This window comes from Anolis sagrei, chromosome 2, assembly GCF_037176765.1.
Source record: "Anolis sagrei isolate rAnoSag1 chromosome 2, rAnoSag1.mat, whole genome shotgun sequence".
Lineage (NCBI taxonomy): Eukaryota > Metazoa > Chordata > Lepidosauria > Squamata > Dactyloidae > Anolis > Anolis sagrei.
The window spans coordinates 171,725,484-171,732,220 of record NC_090022.1 but is presented as its reverse complement, the minus strand read 5'-3'; positions in this window follow the sequence as shown (position 1 = coordinate 171,732,220).

Sequence of the window (6,737 nt, the reverse complement as noted above, 5' to 3'; positions counted from 1 at the left end):
ATTCACCTATGTTAGATTGCTTTAGTGACGTTGAAGAGTGGGCACTCCTGCGGGTGGTCCCCAAATAGGCATTGATGCTCCTTTTCTTGCCAGTAATCCTCTTGCGTGATTCTTTTACAGCAATTAAAAAAAATACTTTATTTGTCAGGAATTGTGCAATTTCAATATATCACCACTTATCTGTTGCTGTTTCCCCCTTTTTTAGATCTAAAAATCAGACTTCCGCCTCACAAGTTTTCCCCTTTTTAATTAATCGCCCATGTGATATCTCAGAAAGTGGAGGATTGCTGTGGAAATGGACAAAAGTACATCACATGTGATGGTGGGAATATATTTCCCAATTTTCTTAAAAAGGCAATGGAACAAAGCAGTATGGTAAGAAGGTGATTCCCTCCACTTTCCCCCCTCATGGGATGAGGTCCTAATTTATTGTTGAAGGCTTTCATGGCTGGAATCACTAGGTTCTTGTGGGTTTTTTCGGGCTATATGGCCATGTTCTAGAGGCATTTTCTCCTGACGTTTCGCCTGCATCTATGGCAAGCATCCTCAGAGGTAGTGAGGTCTGTTGGAATTAGGACAATGGGTTTATATATCTGTGGAATGGCTGGGGTGGGGCAAGGAGCTCTTCTCTGCTGGAGCTAGGTGTGAATGTTTCAACTGACCACCTTCATTAGCATTTGAAGGCCTGACTGAGTCTGGGAAAATCTCTTGCTGGGAGGTGTTAATCTGTGCCTGGTTGTTTCCTCTCTGTTGTTTTGCTGTTGTAATTTTAGAGTTTTTTAATACTGGCAGCCAGATTTTGTTCATTTTCATGGTCTCTTCTTTTCTGTTGAAATTGTCCACATGCTTGTGGATTTCAGTGTCTTCTCTGTGTAGTCTGACATGGTGCTTGTTGGAGTGGTCCAGCATTTCTGTGTTCTCAAATAATATGCTGTGTCCAGGCTGGTTCATCAGGTGCTCTGCTATGGCTGACTTCTCTGGTTGACGTAGTCTGCAGTGCCTTTCATGTTCCTTGATTCGTGATTTTCCCAGGCTCAGCCAGGCTTTCAAATGCTAATGAAGGTGGTCAGTTGAAACATTCACACCTAGCTCCAGCAGAGAAGAGCTCTTTGCCCCGCCCCAGCCCCAACCCATTGTCCTAATTCCAACAGACCTCACTACCTCTGAGGATGCTTGCCATAGATGCAGGTGAAACATCAGGAGAAATGCCTCTAGAACATGGCTCTATAGCCCGAAAAAACCCACAAGAACCTAGTGAGGTCCTAATTGTTCTTGGAAGTAGATTCTCATAACTTAAGTATTTTTATGCATGGGAAAAAAGTGAATGAAATACGTAGAAGGCCAGAGTTTAGATAGGTTATCTGATTGTTGGTTGATTGCCATCAAATGGAATTCAGTGTATGAGTATCCTTGAATGAGAGACCTCCACACCCCATTATCTAGCCCTGCTCAGGGCAGCTCTGGCTTCCTTGTTTGAGTCCAGTCACTTGGAATGGGGGGTTCCTGTTTTCTTACTACCTTCTACCTCAGTGGTGCTCAACCTTCCGAATGCCATGACCCCGTAACACAGTTCCTCATGTTGTGGTGACCCCCAACCATAACATTATTTCATCCAGGAAGAAATTGCCAACCTAACGGCTGCTATGCTGGCAAGAGTCATGACAAACGCTAGAAATCGGTTTACTCGGTGTATGGAGAATGGGGGACGTCACCTACCTAATTTGATCTTCAAAACTACATAAAGCAAAAACTTTAGGTATGTGCCTACATTATAAAAAAAAAATCTGATTCATACAATGGGTTTTATTAAGTTTTGAAAAAAGGAAGTTATGCTGCTGCACCCTGTAGTTATCCGTTTTGTCCCTGTGAACAAGTCAATTAACAGCAACCAGACGCAGAGCCTTTACAGCAGTGGCACCATCACTCTGGAATACTCTGCCACCTGAAGTCCGTGCCTTGCGGGACTTATTAGCTTTCCGCAGGGCATGTAAGACATACCTGTTTCGACATGCCTTTGATTTTTAATATTACTGTTTTTAAATTGTTTTAAATTGTTTTTAAATTGTGTTATTTATTTTATTTCTCGTGTCAGGGCAGCCAGTCAATTATATTACATTTCTAACAGAACAAAGCAAACAAACAGACAAAATTTGTGAGTTTGGTAGTTGATTAAATGTCCTTTGACCAGTATCTGGCCACTTGGAGTGCTTCTGGTGTTGCTGCAAGAAGGTCCTCCATTGTGCATGTGGCAGGGCTCAGGTTGCATTGCAGCAAGTGGTCAGTGGTTTGCTCCTCTCCACACTCGCATGTCGAGGATTCCACTTTGTAGCCCCATTTCTGAAGGTTGGCTCTGCATCTCGTGGTGCCAGAGCGCAGTCTGTTCAGCGCCTTCCAAGTCGCCCAGTCCTCTGTGTGCCCAGGGGGGAGTCTCTCATTTGGTATCAGCCATTGGTTGAGGTTCTGAGTTTGAGCCTGCCACTTTTGGACTCTCGTTTGCTGAAGTGTTCCAGCGAGTGTCTCTGTAGATCTTAGAAAACTATGTCTGGATTTAAGTCATTGACATGCTGGCTGATACCCAAACAGGGGATAAGCTGGAGATGTCTCTGCCTTGGTCCTTTCACTATTGGCTGCCACTTCCCGGCGGATGTCAGGTGGTGCGATACCGGCTAGACAGTGTAATTTCTCCAGTGGTGTAGGGCGCGGACACCCCGTGTTAATGCGGCATGTCTCATTAAGAGCCACATCCACTGTTTTAGTGTGGTGAGATATGTTCCACACTGGGCATGCATACTTAGCAGCGGAGTAGCACAGCGCAAGGGCAGATGTCTTCACTGTATCTGGTTGTGATCCCTAGGTTGTGCCAGTCAGCTTTCGTATGATATTGTTTCTAGCACCCACTTTTTGCTTGATGTTCAGGCAATGCTTCTTGTAGGTAAGAGCACGGTCCAGAGTGACTCGCAGGTATTTGGGTGTGCTGCTCCAGTGGGATTCCTTCCCAGGTGATCTTCAGAGCTCGGGATGCTTGTCTGTTCTTGAGATGAAAGGCACATGTCTGTGTTTTTGATGGGTTGGGGATCAGCTGGTTTTCCCTGTAATAGGCAGTAAGAGCACCTAGAGCTTCGGAAAGCTTCTGTTGTACCATCTCAGATTTTAGATTTTAAATCTAAATTGTGTTAGATTTTAGCCATTCTTGTAACCCGCTCCAAGCCCCAGGGGAGTGGCGGCATATAAGTTCGAATAATAAATAAATAAACAGTTGCATTCAGAGTTCTGATTTTTTCCTTTCACCTGTTCGTTTTGTTATTTGGAATGGGTTGAAAAGTTTTATATGTCATCCATTTTCTTTCTTTTTAACTGCAGACATTTTACCAAATTTCTCTCTGACAACATCCCTATATCCTTGTGTCCCCTGTCAATTAGGTTTAAAAGTAAACACATATTTTTACATGATCCTGAAACTCTATGGAGATATTCCTCAGGTTGGGTCCCACTTTTCTCCTTGCACAAAACCCAAGTGTCTTAAACACAGGAGCACACGCTTGACCTTCCCATTGCCAACTGGCTCTAAAAGCCAAGTTTCCTTTACTTTCAATGACTAATATAATCTTTTCCAATTTCCTTCTCCCGCCCCCAACAAGTTATATACTATTAGTCAGCAAAGTTAGGTCTCCGACTGTGAAATGGTGTAGATGTGTAGAAAGAGAGAAAGCCATTTTGCATAACCAAAAGTACTATATACAGCCAAAGAAAGAAAGAAAATTGTTCATTGCAGGAAGAATAGAATGCAGTTTCAGTGGCAATACAGACAGCCACATTGTATTTAAATATACAATTGAAGACAGTTGGGTGCATTGAGAGACCATCAGTCATCTGTCATTGCTAGGCAGTAATGATAAAGTGAAATAGTTCATTTTTAGCACCAGGCATTGAGAAGTGGCTTAGAATCATAGAAACAAAAAGTTGGAAGAGACCTCATGGGCCATCCAGCCCAACCCAACCCCCTGCCAAGAAGCAGGAATATTGCATTCAAATCACCCCTGACAGATGACCATCCAGCATCTGTTTAAAAGCTTCTAAAGAAGGAGCCTCCACCACACTCCGGGGCAGAGAGTTCCACTGCTGAACAGCTCTCACAGTCAGGAAGTTCTTCCTAATGTTCAGATGGAATCTCCTTTCTTGTAGGCTTGAAAGACAAGGAAGGCTAGTAGTACAATGGACCCTTAGCATCCACTGAGATTTAGTTCCAGGACCTCCCATAGATACCAAGATCTATGGATGCTTAAGTCCTATGTCATATAAAGCCTTATCTGAAATGATAAATAACTCAAATGACATGCTTACATATCAGCATAGTGCTTGGCATGCAGTAAAATCAAACTAAAATCAGATTTCAATTGATGCCCTTGTGGTCTCTTCCACGGTTCTAAATATTTCGGGGCCTGGTTGATTGAATCCATGGATAGAGAACCTGTGGATGCAGAAGTCCTCAAACTAAGGCCCGAGGGCTGAATATGGCCCTCCAAGGTCATTAACCCAGCCCTCACTCAGGGTTAGCCTAAGTCTGAAACAACTTGAAAGCAACAACAACAAAAACAACAACAATCTTATCTCACCATCCAAAAGCCAAAAGCAGGCCCACACTTCCCATTGAAATACTAATAAGTTTATATTTGTTAAAATTGTTCTTTGTGCATGTTTTTTTCAAATTATAATCCGGTCTTCCAACAGTTTAAGGGGCTGTGACCTGGCCCTCTGTTTAAAAAGTTTGAGGACCCCTGCTCTACTCTATCATACTGCCCGGTATAAAGGCACGTGTATGGCAAACAATAGCTCTGGACAGGGGGGTAAAGCAAATCCCACCAACTGTCCCTCCAATATAAAGAATTCACTGGCACCTATATAACGTTTGAGGGGATTGTCACACTAATTATACTTTCGCTGCCACCATAAACTGCAATGTACAGGAACACCCTAGCTGTTAGAAATATTAAAAAGGCTTTTTAAGACCACCAAGACCTGTGTTTTCTTATGTGCTTCTATAAAGGAAAACAAGTTGAGGTTGAATGAAAAGAACTATAGCCACAAAGGCACACTGGACTCAGGCTTTTAAGTTTCAAAATAATCAAGGAAAGTTTATTGAATAAAGTACAGAAGAAAGTGTAAATGCTGATTAAAATCTTAGCTGTTACAGATAAAATGTTCTGGTTTGTCTTGCAAGCGTAATGGTTACATGTAATGGCTCTTTCTTTGTTACAACATAGAGAATTTCTTCTCTTTAAACACAAGTACTCTTGACAGGATCTGAATCTCTGCCAAGATACAACTGTAGCTTAGCTACCCTAAACTGAGGCCTAGCTAACTACACTCCAGCTATCTCTCCCTGATAGCTGTACCAGTTTGTTACAGCTTCTACTTGCTGGCAAACCTAAGGCAAACTGCCTACTCTTAACACGAACTCCTAAAACTACCTTCCTATTCCTACTCTCTAACAACAACAGACTGACTGAAAAAGCCTCTTTCTTTCCCTCCAAACCATGCTAAACTCCGCCCCCCTTTAATAAACCAATCCTGGCTGTTCTAAGGCTGACTCAGGCCTAGGCCACTCCCCCTCTCTGAAATGGTGCTTTCCCTAAACTAAAATGGCTCCTGCTGCCCTCTGCCAGGCCCTCTAAAGCTGCAACTAACTGGCCTGTTTCTCCTAGGCCCTGCCACCCAGGCTGGAAAGGTAAGGGATCTTTACACCCGGCTTACATCTCTATCACAAGTGAGATTGGGATGAGGAGCAGGGCCTTCTCGGTGGTGGCCCCTCACCTGTGGAATTCACTCCCCGGGGAAATTAGGTCATCGACATCCCTCCTCTCTTTTAGAAGGAAATTAAAAACATGGATATGGGACCAGGCTTTTGGCAGATAGACAAAGGACAAGCGACGACTAGAATTGATGGTTTTGACAGTGTGAAATGAATTTACGGACTCTGAGCTGGCAAACGTTGAGCACTAGATTGGGTTTTTATTGATTATGATGTATAATGGATTGTTTTTAATTGTTTTAACTACTGTTTATATATGTTTTATTTTTTATTTTATTGTTTGTGTTGGCATCGAATTGTGCCTTTTGTAAGCCGCCCTGAGTCCCCCCTTGGGGGTTGAGAAGAGCGGGGTAGAAGTGTGAGAAATAAATAAATAAATAAATAAATGTGTGAGGCTGTTTTGCTGCTAAAATGCACAGGAAATTCCCAGTTTGGTGTTGTTCAATTGGAACGGACCGTATCATTAGGCAGAGAGTACTTTCTTCTGAATTTCTCAGCATTCCCCTCCATTAGAAGCTCTGCAACACCTAAATTAGTTGGAATGGATGCCCTTGTGATGTCTTCCCACTCTGAGTCCATGGTTCTAAATATTTTGGGGCCTGGTTGATCCATGGATTCATGATCCATGGATAGAGAACCTGTGGAAGCAGAGGTCCTCAAACTAAGGCCCTAGAGCCGAATATGGCCTTCCAAGGTCATTTACCTTTTATAGCCCTCAGCAGCAGGGGCGGCTCATCCATTACGCGAAGTAAGCAGTTGCAGAACACTTTTTTTTGCCAGGGGCGCAGAGGCGCCTCTGTAAATGCCCCTCGACTGCCACTTGAGGAGCGCCCCCTCAGCTCACAACAGCCCTAGCAGTCCGGGGGGAGCCTCAGCTTTCTTGCCTCGCTGCCGGGCGATCCTCTTCCCAAAGGGGCCAGGCCCTTGA